The sequence below is a fragment of the Gopherus flavomarginatus genome, chromosome 3 (assembly GCF_025201925.1).
Source record: "Gopherus flavomarginatus isolate rGopFla2 chromosome 3, rGopFla2.mat.asm, whole genome shotgun sequence".
Lineage (NCBI taxonomy): Eukaryota > Metazoa > Chordata > Testudines > Testudinidae > Gopherus > Gopherus flavomarginatus.
The window spans coordinates 26701117-26718984 of NC_066619.1; positions in this window are offsets into that span (position 1 = coordinate 26701117).

The window sequence follows — 17868 nt, forward strand, 5'->3', positions numbered from 1 at the left end:
CTTGTGCAGGTGGTTGTCTCTCCCAGCTTTAAAGGGCATTTGCTGGGAGGGTCTACACACGTCAGTTAGTGCACGACTCAATGGTGAGGATTAAAATTTACAACATTCTGGTGCTTAGTCCTCACTAATGAGTCCATGCACTAACTAACCTGTGTGGACCCTGCTGGTGCACATTAAAAGTTCCCTAGTGTGCATTTCCATAGTACTATTTTAAATGGGACTACATTAGCATACACTAGGGAACTCTTTGTGTGCATCAGCAGCGCCCACATGGGACATTCAGTGCACAACACACTAGTACAGACTAAAATGTACACCCTGGTGGTGCAGACTAATGAATCATGTAGACAAGCCCTTTGACTCAGGTTGCAAATCCTTCATTTGCAACAACAATAAGTATTTGGCTCCTTTAACATTGCTTTTTCCTAGCATTCACTTTTTCTAAATCCTGTGGTAACAGCCCCTCCTCACAGAGGACTGATCTTTAAGAGTAAGAATATGCTGGATTGCTCCTCAAGGGCTGACCTACACTTTCAATGTAGTTTAATTAGGCACTAAAAATCTCACCAGAAATATTCTCTTCTTCCCAAAATTCCTCCCAATGCAGATTATTCCTGTTGGGAGCCTGAATCATCTGCCAGGGCTAAAGAGTATATAATTTAAATTGGAGATAACACATCTTGATCCTTAGGCCCTGAATCAAAGTGTCCCTTCGTGGATCCTGAGATAACAGGGTCTCCCTATGCCAGTCATCTATGCAGAATTTTAGGAAAAGCAAAAATTGGAGAAGAAACATCCATCTATCCTGTGCTCCTCTTTGGCCCATATTATTTTCTGTCAGTTCCTTATCTTCCCCACTAGCTAGAATTTGGCCTCTAACGTGCGATAATAAATAAGATGCTTATTACTTTCAATTAGCTATTAGAGTGCAGCTTTGGAGTTCATTGTTTCGATTGTATTGCTCACGGCACTACTATGAGCTCTTTGGAATTCTTGTTTTATTATATTTTTCTTTTATTGTTCTAGAGCCTAGGAGCTCCAAGCCTGAATCAAGACCCCATAGTCCCAGATGCTGTACAAACACAGAACAAAAAGACAGCCCTGCCCCAAAGACATAGGCAACATATAACGGGGACATGTGGGGTCAAACGCCCCTCCCCCCCACAGATTTCTGCTTGGCCGGGGGGGGGGAGGGAGGGATGAGAGGTGCTGTGTCCTTCTCCCACTTCGCCTGCCCACTGGCACACTCAGCCCCTATTCCTGGCAATCAGGCCTGGGAAGGGAGCAGAAACGGCAGGACCAGCCACTTCTTACAACAGCCACTTAGAGTCATTGCTCTGTACAATGCCTGAAAGAGCCTGACTAGGGAAGTGGTGGCAGGCCACACCCACCCCCCACCTGGCGCTGAGCTGCTGGGGACAGGGGCCGAGCAAGCCGATATCCCCTCTCCTCTCCTGCCCCATCCCCCCTGCACTTTTCCAGCTAATGTCCCATGAAGTGCTAAGTAACTTTTTTATTTCAGTTTTCACCAAAAAGGTTGGTAACGATTGGACATCTCACACAGTGAATGCCAGTGAAAAAGAGGTACGATCAGAGGATGAAATAAGGAAAGAACAAGTTTAAAATTGCTTAAACAAATTAGGTATCTTCAAGTCAGCAGGGTCTGATGGAACACATCCTAGAATACTCAACAAGCTGACTGAGGAAACACCTGAGCCACTAACTATTATTTTGTAAAGGTCATGGAAGATGGGAGAGATTCTAAAGGATTAGAAAAGGGAAAATATAGTGCCAATCTAATAAAAGGTAAATAAAGTCAACCTGGGGAATTATAGTCCAGTCAGCTTAATTTAGTACCCAGAAAGATAATAAAGGAAATAATTAAGCAATCAATTTGCAAACACCAAAAAAATAAGGTGATAAGTAACAGTTAGCTTGGATTTGTCAAGAACAAATCGTGTCAAACCAACCTGATAGCTTTCATTGACAGGGTAACAAGCTTGTGCATGGGGCAAGCAGTAGATATGGTATATCTTGATTTTAGTAAGGCTTTTGGTACTGTCTTGAATGACCTGCTCATAAACAAACTAAGAAAATACAACTCAGATGGAGCTACTACAAGGTGGGTGCCATTCCCAGAGAGTGTCTACGGTCATCAGTGGTAAACAGTCAAGCTGAAAGGGAATATCAAATGGGGTCCCTCAGGGATCAGACCTGCGCCTGGTTCTGTTCAATATCTTCATCAGTTATTTAAATAATGGCATAGAGTGTACACTTATAAAGTTTGCAGGTGATACTAAGATGGGAAGGGTTGCAAGTGCAAAATGAGCTGGACAAACTGGAGAAATGTAAATAGGATGAAATTCAATAAGGACAAATGCAAAGTACTCCCCTTAGCAAGGAACATTCAGTTGCACGCACACAAAATGGAAAATGACTGCCTAGGAAGTACGACAGAAAAGGATTTGGGGGTCACAGTGGATCACAAGCTAAGTACGAGTCAACAGTGTAACACTGTTGCAAAAAAAGCAAACATCATTCTGGGATGTTTTAGCAGGAGCGTTGTAAGCAAGACATAAGTAGTAATTCTTTCACTCTACTTCACACTGATTAGGTCTTAACTGGAGTTTTATGTCCAGTTCTTTGTGCCGCATTTCAGGAAAGTTGTGGACAAATTGGAGATGAGCAACAAAAATGAATGAAGGTCTGAAAAACTTGACCTATGAGGGAAGATTGAAAAAATTGGGTTTTGTTTAGTCTGGAGAAAAGAAGACTGAGAAGGGACATAACGGTGTGCAAGTATATAAACGGTTGTTACAAGGAGGAGGGAGAAAAAGTGTTCTCCTTAAGTTCTGAGGATAGGACAAGAAGCAATGTACTTAAATTGCAACAAAGGCAATTTAGGTTGGACATTCGGAAAAAATTCCTAACTGTCAGGGTGGGTAAGCACTGGAATAAATTGCCTAGGGAGATTGTGGAATTTCAATCACTGGAGATTTTGAAGAGCAGGTCAGACAAACGCTTGTCAGGAATGACCTAGATAATACTTAGTCCTGCCACAAGCGCAAGGAATTGGACTATATGACCTTTTGAGGTCCCTATGATTGGCTTGGAAGGATTAGATTTTTATTGGTAAATGGTCAATTTCATCATACACACACAAACCAATAAAAATATTTCCATCGATAATAATCAAAATTTGCAGATAAGCGAAGTAAGAAAGATTATGCTTGAGAACTTTGAGTTTGATTTAAGGCAATTTACTTTGTTTAATTTTATATATGATGTTGACAATGTGTTTTAATAGTTATAAAGCTTTATCTACTGTCATTACATAATTATTGTCTGATCTTCCTATTGCCTGAAGCACCCCCTAATTTTCTGCAACTGTAAAAAATTAAATAGATGAATTGAAAAAAAAACACTTAAACATTGATGTTATCTGTCAAAACTACGCAAAAATGAAAATTGAATTCTGCCACACCTACCCACGATGTTCTGAGTTGCCAGGATGTGTAGCACAGTGATAGCCATGGAGTCTAAGGTGGTCACTGATTTGTTACAAAACTTTGTGTATTCCAGCTGAGGATCATGAATCACTTTACTAATGTTAATGAATTATTTTACCTGAGACTGCAAGAAGGCTATGCTCTGGCTGTACCTCCAAGGTTTATACATGCAAGTCAGCATTCTATTGTTGCTATGGATATGTGCCGCAGGAGATGGGAAGTGAAGAAACAGTCACTCCAGTGGTCATTACACACTCCATGAGGCCTGAAAGGATAGCATTTCTTTGTAGTTACAAGACATAGTACACCTCTTCTCCATAGCCAGAGGGCAGGAGGTGGCCTTCAGCAGCAGAAGACTTCTGTAAGGTGTAATAGAAGTGATAAACCACAATATAGGACACTATAAATGAAACTCAGACGAGGTCCCAGAAGTTCTAAGACCAGTCCTGCTTGTATCTCACTGTGTTTGGCCTTTCCATTGGAAGACTCCTGCTATAATGCAGCAGCCTATGGTGTTTAAAAAAAGTCAGAATAATATGATTTGAGCTTTAATCAGGTCCAGCCACATGAACAGGCCATTTACAGAATGTCAAATCAAATGCTTAGATTTCATACAGTTAGTCCCTAATGTGAAGTAATGAGATTTTTTAGCTGTCACAACGATATTGCAAATGTTCCACCTTCCCCAACCAGAATATGCTTTACCACTTCTTGTATTTGTCACTAACAAACATTTTAATTACTATTTTCCAACAGTGCCAGCAAGACCCATATGCCTTTTTTTAAAAAATGACAACCTTTATTTTCACCTGTATCTGCCTGAAGCCCATACTGAAGAGAGAGAGGATTGGAGTTATGATGTATAGTGATGCTAAGTAACCAAAATTAAAAATTAAATGTATATGTTACTAGCAATCTACTGCCACATTTTGCCTAGCTGGCCCTGCATGTGGAATTGGAAGCATTTCAGAGAATGCTAACATGAACATCCTGAACTTTAAACTCTTTCCTAAGCCTAAATTTGGCCTCCAAGACCTCTCTCAACTCACACTGTGTCACTGGTACCTACACGTGTTGCCAGCACGACTCCCCTCCAGCACGACACAAGTCTGTTAGCTGCCTCAGGAGATCCACAACCTGCACACCTAGCAGACAATTCACCATCCAATTCTCCTGGTCATCACAAATCCAACTAACTATATTTTTAATAATTAAATCTCCCATTTCGATTACCTGCCTTTTCCAAATAACTAGGGTCTGCTCTGCCAGAGGGATATCCTCATTGCAAGAGGATACCATGACATCATCTAGAACAGTGGGTCTCAACCTTTCCAGGCTACTGTACCCCTTTCAGGAGTCTGATTTGTCTTGTGTACCCCCAAGTTTCTCCTCACTTAAACAACTTGCTTACAAAATCAGACATAAAAATGCAAGTGTCACAGCACGCTGTTACTGAAAAATTGCTTATTTTCTCATTTTGCCATATAATTATAAAATCAATTGGCATAAATATTGTACTTTTCAGTGTAGTATATAGAGCAGTATAAATAAGTCATTGTATGAAATTTTAGTTCGTACTGACTTTGCTAGTGCCTTTTATGTAGCCCGTTGTAAAACAAGGCAAATATCTAGATGAGCTAATGTAGCCCCTGGAACACCTCTGCGTACACCTAGGGGTAAGCATACCCCTGGTTGAATTCCACTGATCTAGAAGGAGGATCCCAGTTCTGAAGTTATTTCTCTCCACTCCAGCTTAATGTTCTCCTTCCCTGAGACTTTCATCCTCCTCAACAGCACAAAGGCTTTCAGACCGAGGGTGGGACCTCTCTACTGTGGCCAGGAAACATCTTATTAATGTCCCTTTTCTGTATCCCTTAGCTCCTCCAGTTCAGCCATTCTGCTCTCAAGAGCCCATACTCAGTCTGAGGGCCATGAGCTTCTTGCACCAAAATGTACACATGCCATCTGTCCATGAGACAGATAATTGCACACACTGCATTCAGTATATGAAAATAGATAGCCTCCACTCTGCTACTGGACTTCCTCTGCAAGAGTAAAAATAATGCAGGCAGACTTTGTTTGTTTTGGGGGGGCAGGGGCAAGGAGTCAAACTACATTTAGAGTATGTTTATTAGGTATATCAGCCTCATTCCCTTGGTCAATTAGGAGCTGACTTATTAAACCCTTATTCTCCCTGAGTTAGACCACACTCCATTAAGGGATTCTTAAGGGCATTAGGAATCAAAGTATGGCAGGCTAGAGCCTCATTAGTAAGTTCTTAGCCTAGTGGGCTGCTCGGCTCAGCACACTGCCCAGAACAGACCATACTATACTCTAACCAAACAAGCACGCAGCATGCGAACAAGTACATAACAAACAAATTGACAAAACCCTGAATGGCACCTCTTTGTGGTGAGGTTTGGGAATTAGCTCTTGGGCTGTCTGGTACTCCCTTCCATTAGTTACTCACACTATGGCCCTTCTCTCTTTCTCTAGGACTCAGTCCTCCAACCAAGTCACTATATAGGCCTCCTCTCCTAGAGTAACCGAATTCCACCAGACAAGCTGTCCAGATGCTTCCCTCTATACTAGGTTCCAGCCCAGGACCTCTATTACTGGTAGCCACTCCCTCTTGTTATTTCCCTGGGCTTTTTCCTACCCACCTCTCTATCTCTGGGTTTCCACTAGAGCTTCCTCAACTCCTCAATTACTTCACTCTTTTTGGCTAGTCAAATTCCCAGCTCCAGCTCCCTTTGCTTCTAGGGAATGACTACAGACTTCCTCCCTGCATCCTGTTCCTGACTTCAGACTCCTCTCCCCACTCCTCCCTCAGCTGACCTTCATCAAGCCCTGGCTTCCTTCTAGCTACAGCATATAAGATTAATTAGCCCCTTCTGGACCGCATTAAACCACTCAGGGCTTGCATGTGTGGACACCCCATCACTGTCACATAATCTCCTCTTTTTCACTTGGAGAACTTTCTTGCAAAACTCCTGTTCACAGCTCCTGTTTGCTGGGTGTATCAGTTGTAACTCTAAGTGGTAGTGAAGGGAGGCATTATGCCGGAGTACAGTACACTATCTCCAGATACTTTGGTCAAAGCACATTCCATGGCATGTACTGTGTATCGTCTGCTGTCTTCTTAGTGCTAGTTGGTATAGAATAGCAGTGGGGTCCTAGCCACTTCCTCGGCCTGCCTGAACATTTCTCATAGGCCGTGCAGTGGTGCCTGAACTACTCAATGTTAGCTTTTTATATAGCACCGTCCTGGTGCAGTATCTTTCCCTGATGAGGAAATCTTGTTTCTCTCACTGAGGGGAGCCCGTAGTCTGCTTCCAGGGAAGAAAACCTAGCAGGTGCAAGTGATTTCCTGCTCCCTAATGTCCTTTGATCCCACACAGATGGCCACCTGACCTGTCAGCTTCCTTCTCTCCTGTGTAGCTCACTTGTTGACTGGAGCCCTCCCATTAATCAGCATAAAACTCCCTGTTGTGCCTTCTCTCCCCCATCCAGTGGGTTTTTAGAAGAGAAGGTAAAAGTTAGGATGATAACACTGATCTGTGTCAGTATCCTAGAACATTGCTCAACCTATTTCTACCACAGATTTCGTCAGTGGCTCCAGTCCTTGTCTCTCCAGCCAACAAAGAAGTGGAGACAGAGGCTGGGGAAATCAAGACCTTGTTATAAATTAGAGTGAAAGTACAAAAAGAAATCAATGGACATTTTAGTGGAAAGAGAACTGTACTTCTGTCAAGTGTAGCTGGGGATGAAGATAGTGAGATTTTAAACAATGTATCAAGTTACTTAGAAAAATTAAAGGAATATAAGAGAGACCATTAGAGAGAGATCTGTGAATTAAAAATAAATAAACCTCAGGTAAATTCTGAGTGGAACACATCTCTCCTTTTCTGTAGGAGAGCACCTATGGAACTGGTGGATCAATTTATCCTCACACTTGACCCTCAAGCATATTTTTATTGGTCATGGGCCTACTGTGCACATAATAGCTTGCTTATATTTGCGTGGGTAATTACCATAGCTGCACACACAATTACTGCTAATGTACATTCACATGGTTGTAATCTGACCAGTCACTGGCTTGCACAATTGTAGGAGTTGTACAGCCAATTGTGATATCTGCATGTGCTAGCAAAGACATGCTATAGCATAAACATTTTTGCACACAATCCCTGGGATTCATTTTTCAGAACTTGTCTACATAAACAGTGTGAGTTTTCCCATATTCCTAGCAGCATGCTCACACCCTGCATAGGGTCCAAGCTTCCTTCCTTCATAGGGTGGTGGCAGGCCAGTCCTCGCCCACAGGCAACCTGCCAACCTGAAACATATTCTCTCCAGTAACTGCACACCGCACCATAATAACTCTAGCTCAGGAACCAATCCATGCAACAAACCTCGATGCCAACTCTGCCCACATATCTACACCAGCGACACCATCACAGGACCTAACCAGATCAGCCACACCATCACCGGTTCATTCACCTGCACATCCACCAATGTAATATACGCCATCATATGCCAGCAATGCCCCTCTGCTATGTACATCGGCCAAACTGGACAGTCGCTATGGAAAAGGATAAATGGACACAAATCAGACATTAGGAATGGCAATATACAAAAACCTGTAGGAGAGCACTTCAGCCTCCCTGGCCACACTATAGCAGACCTTAAGGTGGCTATCCTGCAGCAAAAAAACTTCAGGACCAGACTTCAAAGAGAAACTGCTGAGCTTCAGTTCATCTGCAAATTTGACACCATCAGCTCAGGATTAAACAAAGACTGTGAATGGCTTGCGAGTTACAAAACAGTTTCTCCTCCCTTGGTTTTCACACCTCAACTGCCAGAACAGGGCCTCATCCTCCCTGATTGAACTACCTCATTATCTCTAGCTTGCTTGCATATATATACCTGCCCCTGGAAATTTCCACTACATGCATCTGACAAAGTGGGTATTCACCCAAGAAAGCTCATGCTCCAAAACGTCTGTTAGTCTATAAGGTGCCACAGGATTCTTTGCTGCTTTTCCTTCATAGGGTTTGCCTTACTTGTTAAGTAAAATAACAGTCACAAACCTTGATCTGACCTTCACTATTTCTAAAGTTTCTCTTGACAGGATTGATCTAATCCTGTCCTTAATTCCTCTTCACCTTAGGGAAACTCTCAGTCCTTTTGTACTCCTGAGTTGGAGTCTGACTGGTAGGATGAGATGCAGAATAGCTAAACTATCAATCTGCTGTCTCCTAAGAGTTCTCTCCCTATGCGTCATCCTTGTAAGCCACCTGACCTTGGTATGTAGATGGCCTGTGCCATATTAAACATTTGAATGGCAAAAGCCTCCAGGCTGGATTCCCAGATATAATACAGCCCCTTCATACTACTCAGGCAGCACAGATTCTGGCTGTAACTGGCCAACTGGGTATTTCCCCTGACTGTGGTGGTGGGACACAGAGATGAGTGAGGTACAAGATAGCTGAAGCACAGTCCAAACAAGATAGCAGTGATGACATTCATTTAGGGAACCAGGATCTTAAGCTGACAGGAGTGGTTTCTACTCTAATTACTCGCTGCTCAAAAGGCTTGTGGTTTGGAAGTGCTCTTTGATTCTCACTTGCTTCTGGAACTGCAAATGGCACTTTCTACCCCCACTCCCACCCACCCTATCTACTGCTTTGTTTGCAAGCTTTTCTTCTCAATCTAAAACATCACAGTAATCTGCACCTTTGCAATCCTCAAACTGAATTACTGCAATGAAGGAAATTCAGAAAATGCATCAGTGGTAGAACATGGCTAACTATCGACTAAGTGATAGTTACCAAGGGGAAAACATTACACCAATTCTTCAGCTGATTGTAACTGCTTTGGTGGTTTCGTATTTGCTTCCACATGCAGACTTCAGCCCACAAAGTCCTACGTGGCTTCAGTCCTGGTTGTGTAAGAGATCATGTCTCTGCCACCGACCCACCACAGCTTAAACTCTAGCTGATCTCAACTGCTAACTGTCTCCCTATTTAAACATCTAGAGATGGTGTCAGTTGTTTTGAGCAGAGGACCTTCAACTCTGGAATTTTCTCTCTTAGCTGGTGTGATAGAGCCCAAAGTTTTGTTGAACTTTGAGACTCTGTGCTAGAACTGTCTCTTTTCTCAGGGGACTGCATGTGAGGCATTGGTTTCTTTTGGAAGGCATTGTGGATGTGATTTATAAATTTGTTCACAAGCCCCTGAGGCAAATAGATGAAATACATTTTATAAATATTTAAACATAAAATAAATTGTACCCTTGTTTTTTAAATTAGGGACTAATAACATCTTGTAATGTACTGAAAACCATTTAAATTATATATCATTATGATCTTTTAAAACAAAGTTTCAGTATGCAGTGCACTTAATATGCCTATTTTTAAACTATTGATTTTATGTCTATGTGTTACATACGCTTTAAGAATGCCAGCTTCTGTTCTAGGTACCTGCTGTTTAATTTTAAAAAAATAAACTAAATTAGGAAAAAGGCTCCTGTGTGTGTTTTCAGTACTAGGCAGAAAGAGAGAGACATCTGTACACATAAAGCCACCTGTTATACTGACAGTACCTGACAATCTGGAATTAGGTATCTCAATTTTCAAGCAAGGCCTTCCTGGTAGTGCTGCAAAAATCCTCAAATGATAGAGCATCTTGAATCACTTTTGAGTAATGCCTACCAGCTGTCATATGGAGCATCATTCCTGTCCTCAGCCAAAAGCAAGGAGGTAAGGGTCAGAGAGGTAGTTGGGGATCCCTAAGGAACTGAACTCACACGTGCACAAGTTAATGATATACTGTGCTCTATGAAGTAAGGGTATGGCTACACTGCAATTAAACACCCATGGCTGGACTGAGTCAGCTGACTCAGGCTTGCAGGGCTCGGGTTATGGGGTTGTTTAATTGCAGTGTGGACATTCAGGCTAAGATGGGAGCCCAGGCTCTGGGACCCTATATGGGGGAAGAGCCACAGAGCCTGAGCCCAGACATCTACATTATAATTAAACAGCTCCATAGCCCAAGCCAGCTGACACATTCCACCTGCAAATGTTTAATTGCTATGTAGACCTTTAGTCTTACTTTTGAAAAAGTGCAAGTATTTTCAGGATACATAATATTGCTAATATGTAACATCCCTATGGACTGGATAAATAACATCTCAATGAAGTTTATAAAGTCAATAATCTGCAGTCTAAGAATTCTCCTAAATCATCTTTGCCACAACAGATGAAAATGTCTCCTAACTACTCATTATAGTCCATCAGTAGACATAGACTCCATAGACATTGATCCATAGACTGCAATGGTTTCTGAGTCATTATGGTCTGCTGAGTTATTATTGATCTGGAAACCAAACATTCTCAAAGTCGGCCTTTGCATGATAAATTGTAGTTGTCACAGTTAATTAAGTCAGAAATTACTAATTTCCTAAGTACGGGGACAGAGTCTGATCTCAGTTACAATTGTATGAGGCCCTGATCTTGTATCAGAATGCACTAGAGCAGAGTTGACTCTCCCAGTGTTGGACTGAACTCTAAATGCAGGGAGGTCTGTGGTGTCACTCTAGATTTACATAGTGAATGGAGCACTAGTTTGAGAATACGGAGACCTGGATTCTAGTTGCTGTGTATCCCTGTGCTGTGAGCCGCTTCACCTCTGTCTGTCATAATTTGCTTCTGCAGCAACTTTCTCCACTCTTTTTTCCTTCCCATTGATTCTTACAATAAGAATGAGAGGAGAACAGTGAACACTAACAAAACATAGAACAAAACTGTACCTATCCTGTCCCTTCCCAGTTCTTTCATTTTGAGTGGATAAGCAAACTTACATTTTGGCAGAAAGTAAAGGACTCCTTTCCTGCCCTGCCTCTGTACCAGTTTTGCAATATTCTATATTTGTTTCTGAAGTGCTTCCTCAGACATCATCATTTTCTTTTCATTATTCATAACCAACAGTTTAATATATGCTAGTGAAGTCACATGGTGATTTAACAACTTCTAGTTTCTGGAAATTAAATCCTGCTAAACCTTTATATTAAAAAGTCTTTCAGCAATTTCCAAACAATACTTTACTAACTCTTGACATTTACTGGTCTTAGTGATTTTTTTAGGGTGGCTTAGGGAATGTAAAGAAGCTGAAAACAAGCAAAACTATTGAAATATGAACAATAAAAGTAGGTAATCTTAATCCACTCCTCAGAATCTCCTTAATCACTTACTCAGATTGAGATTGATGAAACAGAACCTGAGAAATTCCTAGAAGTAATTCAAGCAGTAAATACTGTGGAAGACTTTGTAAATGATTCAGACAATCACTTTGTCAGGCCCCGGCTCTGCTGTAAGCTCTGTAGTTTAGCCATAACATGGCCAGTCTCTCACTTCGTAGGGCTGGATGTGATGTAGAGGTTAACTGCTTAACATCTAGGAGAAGGAAATTCTGTATATCATTCATCAAAAGCAAACATGCCAAACAACTGATTGGCACTGACTGGGATCAAGCCCTTCTCAGCTGATGTTTAGTTCCACTGAAGTCAAAATAGCTGTGTGGAGCTGGTCCACAGTGGTTTTAACAATACTAGAAAGAACTGCAACGTTCTGCTAGACAGTTCTAGCATATTTTCCCTAGGCATTGTGGAAGGAAAGGGGATTTTTTTTCCTGTGACCTATATTATAACTGTGTTATCGAACCATTTGTAAAAGGGGGGACTGATGTCACAGTCCCATACTCTGGTAACATAGCATCATTCCAGTTGCCAGTTGCAGAGACAGTACTCTTAGAAAGAACAGAAAATAATGTGGCAACTCCAATAGAGTTTGGGGATGTTGAGTTTGCTCTCTCTTTGACTCTGGTATGGTAACTGTCTGATTTTTAGATACCTTTAGAAACTGATTATACAGTCCTTGTGCCCTGCTTTGAACATCTGGTAGGACTTTGACACAGCATATCTTAGCTTACATTCACACCTTACATACTACCCCACCCCCACTAATCAGTGTGTTTCAGTCAATAATTATCAAATCCTGTGCTTATCCCCCCGACATCCATGCCCCTGAATGTGTGAGATCTCTAAGTCAATAGAGCCAAACACTTGAGAACTGAAATAATCCATTAATATGTTTTAGGCATGCCAGCTTGGTTTATTGTTGGGCATGACTCATTTTATATTGGGGATATAAAATGTTTACTTATCTCTTTAACCATATTGCTTTCATTCATGCTATGAATGCTTCTTTGTCTTGTTCCTTGTTGCTATATGCTGTAGAATTCACAACAAATAAATAAATGTTATTTTCTGACCTCAAGATATGAATTAAAAATAAATGGCTGAAGTCTCTTTTGTGGTAGAAGGCCAAAATATTTTAGATTTGATTTATTTGCATGCATTTTTTCAGTATTACCAATGCTTTCCCAATTCCCTTTTTAGCAATTCTTTTGTCTCTTTCTAAATTCAGTGACAGTTCTCCAATTGCTTCGGATGTTTGGAACAATTTATCACTTCCCATGCAGGAAGCAGCTTCCTCCTGCCTCTTTCAAAACCCACCTTAAAACTCAGTTCTCCCTTTCTGCACAGAAACAGGTGTAGAACCAAACTACCTGCTCTTGGCTTCCATGATCTAGAAAAAAATAGACTTTGCAATTTTTATGCATCAACAGTTTGCTCTTAAGGATTGTATTGCTCTTATCATCAGTTTCATACTGCACAAGGGAAGGGATTCATGATGATGATTAGCAATTGCCAAACTTTTTCCTTACTAAGGTATATATTGCTGGGTAACTTATGACTGTTTCAATGTACCAAACCTTTAAATGCGTTGAGTATCTGATTGTCTGCTGGCAGATGAAGATCACTGCTGCCAGTGTGAATGACATTTTGTTGTAGCCATGCCAGTCCCAGGATCTTTTTAGAGACACTATACTCTCTAATGGAGGCTTTGCATTTTCTGTTCATCGTCCCTTAATCAAAACAAATGTCCTTTTTGACTGCAAATAAAGATTTTACTTTTCTGTAGAAAACATCCCCACAAAGTGATTCTTCGCTGTACCTCCTTTCTCTGTATGGATGACTATTGTTGATATTCAGTTTAAAAATCTAGGAATCAGTCTTTCCATGAAATTGGGCAAATTCACAATGTTCTTTCCCTTAGGGATACTCAGAGTCCAAATATTTCTAAATCTCACATCAGTTCCAAGATCTCAATCCGCTTATTACTGCTTTTTTGTTGTTATTTTGAGTTGTTGCTGCTTTAAGTAAAAATGCATATGAAGTTTAAGTAAATATATTAACAACACAGTAAAGGGAATATAGAATGCCAGAGAGGTATACATGTATAGTAAAATTGTTAGGGATTAAACCACTTAGTGAATATGAAGGAGAAGAAAGCAGAAAGGACAGCAAAAAACAAAGAGCTCAGGATAAAATGAGTGGTGGTGGAGGAGTAAATTCTTTACTTATTAATTCAAGACAAGAGCAGTCCCCATATGTAGTCAAATTGTTCTTCCTTTAGTTTGTCATTTATTCAATATTTTCCTATACAAAGCTGTTACATTTAATACTTCTAGTTATCCATATTAGATGTCTAATTGATGTCAATTGCACCTAGTTTGCATTTAAAACAGCCTCCTGCTTTTCTTGCAATGAACTCTCATTTCATTCTTCAAATTCCTACTGTGAGAATCTCCTACTCCCCCATCTTACTACCTGAGCTCCTCCGAAGTCCCCCTTCTTATTTCCCACTTTGCAGCCTATGAGCTAGATCCTGCAAAGATTTATACAAGTGCATAGCGTTACACATTGCGAATAATCCTATTGAAGTGAATGAGATTACTCACAGTGCATGAAGCTAAGTATGTGCATAAGCTTTTGTGGGATCAGGTCTATCTGATTGAGTACTTGTATTTCTAACTACTTGATTCGTGCCCACAGTCAGGCAATGAGGCTATAGATACTCAGATTTTTGCCTGTAATCCAGTTGCATAAATTACACCTGCAAAAAGGGACAACCACCTTTCTAAAATGTTGGTCTTAATCACTCTCAGCAGCACTGATTCAGAATGTGTATTTCAAAGTTCAAGCTGATGTTATCAGATGTCCACTAAAGAATGTGGTAATTTGAAATACTTATCTGCAGTTTAATTCTGTAGATACTTTTCATCTGGTATATGTCTACGTATTAACCTGGCACTGAGATAAGTTAAACAGAAAGGCTTAAGGTGGGACCAAGAGGGCTACAACAACAGTGCATGCAGAAAGGCTTAAGTTATACACCTAGCTGAGTTTAAAATAACATTGAGTAGTAAACTGTGTTTTTTTATTTCTGATTTAAATTTGTCTGGCTGCAGCTTCCAGCCACTGGTTCCTGTTCTGCATTTCTCCGCTAGATTACAGAGCCCGTTAGTACCTGGTATTTTCTCCTGATGAAGCTCCCTCAAGCACAATAATCAAGTCACCTCTCAACCTTCTTGCTGATACACAGATTGAGCTCTGTCCATCTCATTGTTTGACACTTTCTCCACCCTCACATCCTGCTATGTCCCACAAGACTAGTTCTCTCCATAGGCTAGTGCCCAGGCAGGGAGCCCTAGACTTGCCTTCCACCTATCTCTCTCTACCCTTTTTGGGATACCAAGTACATCCAAAGTAGTAAGTGCAAAGAAGTCCTTGAGTTCCTGACAGTGCAAAGGCTGCACTTCTGCCTAGCCCTTACATGTACCATGCAAGGCAGGGAGGCTCCCTGAGCCCTCCCTCACTGTACAAGTGGGTAAGGGCCAATGAGAATCAAGCTCTGAGTAGAGTGCTTACAATTTTGCTCCGTGACAAGAGTGCTGTGCAGTCAGTACAACTGATAGAAATGCCACAAGACTCAGACCTTCTTTAGCATTCTAAGGAGTTAACTTGATCAGCTTTTAAAAGAAAGTCATTTGTGTCTTTCAAATGTCTGTCAAAGCCCACATAATGCAAACATTCTCAAGGTAAGGCCTTGGCTACACTTGTGAGTTACAGCGCAGTGAAGGAGCCCCGGGTGCACTAGCTCACTACCTGTCCACACTAGCATGGCACGAAGAGTGCTCTGACTCCGCTGCCTCCGTGCTGCTGGTACTCCACCTCGGCGAGTGGAATAATGTTTGCTGCACCCCCATTGGAGCGCTGCAGCGCCAGTGTGAATGCCCTGGTCCTATAGTATGCTCTGATCAGCCTCCAGAAGTGTCCCACAATGCCTATGCTAGCCACTCTGGTCATCTCTTTGAACTCTACTGCCCTGCCTTCAGGTGACCAACTGTCAGACCTGCCCTTTAAATTCTCTGGGAATTCTGAAAAAATCCCTTTCTGTTTGCTCAGCCAGGTGTGGAGTGCTATCAGTGAAACTTTCCAGGTGACCATGCCTCCACATGCCAGGGGAGCCCCAGTATGGAGCAATGGCAAGTCGCTGGACCTCAGTGTTTGGGGGGAGGAAGCTGTCCAGTCCCAGCTGCGCTCCAGCCACAGGAATTACGATACCTTTGGGCAGATATCAAGGGACATGATGGAAAGGGGCCATGACAGGGACACACTGCAGTGCAGGATTAAAGTAAAGGAGCTGCAGAATTCCTACCACAAAGCCCACAAGGCAAACTACTGCTCTGGTGCTGTCCCCACGACCTGCCGTTTCTACAAAGAGCTGAACACGATACTTGGGGGCAACCCCACCTCCACTCCGGGACCACCATGAACGCTTCAGAGCCCAGTGCAACAAGGCAGGAGGAGGAGGAGGAGCAGCAAAGAGGGAGTGAGGGTGCTGAGGCAGAGGAAGACACCCCAGAATCCCTAGATGCATACAGCCAGGAGCTGTTCTCAAGCCAGGAGGAAGGTAGCCAGTCATGGCAACCAGTGCTTGGGGAAGGACAAACACCAGAGGAGGTTTCCAGTAAGCAGCTTTTATTTAGGGAAGGAAGTTATTCACTGTGGACTCTTGGCATGAGGAGGGTTAGGGCTGCATGCATACCTAGATGCAGAATAGGGCGTTGATATGCTCTCTCACATCGTGGTAATTGGCCTCAGTGATCTCTTCAAAGGTCTCATCCAGAACTTGGGCAATGCGCCTGTGCAGGTTTCTTGGGAGAACCACTGTGGTCCTTGTCCCAGACAGGCTCACTGAGGGGCGGGAGGACCATTGCTGCACACAGACAAGCTGCATAAGGGCCAGGGTGGAAGCAGCATTGCAGTAGAAGACCCTCTCTTGCTTCCCAGGTCACCCTGAACAGTGAGATATCTTCCAGGATGGACTTCTGTGGAAAATGTGGAGACAGCATTCAGTATAGGGGCCCCCTGCTGCTGTTGGCTCTCCCCAAGGCACAGAAACCCAGAGGACATTACAGTCATGAAACAATCAGTCACGCTTGACCCTGTGCTTACTCACCATTTTGGGGCTCCCGTGGGTTATGTGTGCTCACTTTGGAATGGGCAAATTATGTTATTGTGTAGACTGCGCTTGCCCTTAAGTATAGGGGAATCATTTCTCTGTCTGGTGTGAACAATGCTGCCTCCGTTAAGTATTGCATTTTGCCTTTACAGATGCAACCTTGAGATCTCAGCCATCTGTGTTATCACCAGCCGAAAGACTCCAAAGAATCAGAAAGAGGCCACGTAGAAGCAAGGAAGACGTTGCATGAAGTAATGCAGCGTTCAAGTAATGAAAATCAAAAAGTGCAGGAGTGGCGGGAGAGTGAAAGGAGGGTCCACCAGCAGAATGTGGATCATCGGCACCAAAGCACAGAGTGGCTGCTAAGCATCATCATGGAGCACCAAGGGGACTCGACACAGGCGCTCGTAGCAATACAGGGGAGCACTACCATGCCTCCCCTCCCCCCACAGCCCTTGTCCCAAAACTCTTTCCCCTGTTCCCCCATGTCACCTCCAACCCACCTTCTACAACATCCAAATTCTTACCACCAGCAACTGCCTCCAACACCTGTGGCTTCACCACCCAGACCTGATAACTACAACACTTACCCACTGCACTCAACCCCCATCACCATGCAGTATAGCCACCCAGAAGTGCACCACTTACTCCACAGCACTCCAAACAGGACATAAGCAAATCTGTGATTGTACCGTTCCCCGCCCCCTCACCCTTTGTTTCCCAAGTAGTTGTGTCTCTTTTCAATAAATGCATTTTCTTTTAAATAAATGGATTTTTTGGCTTTGAAAACATTCTCTATTATTGCATAAAGTAAAAGATACCTTAGCCCAGGAAAGAAACAGGTACTGCAAGTCAGCCTAGCAAACACAGATTCCTATTAACATTCGAACCACTGACTTCACTCCCATGCAGGGCACCAAACATTA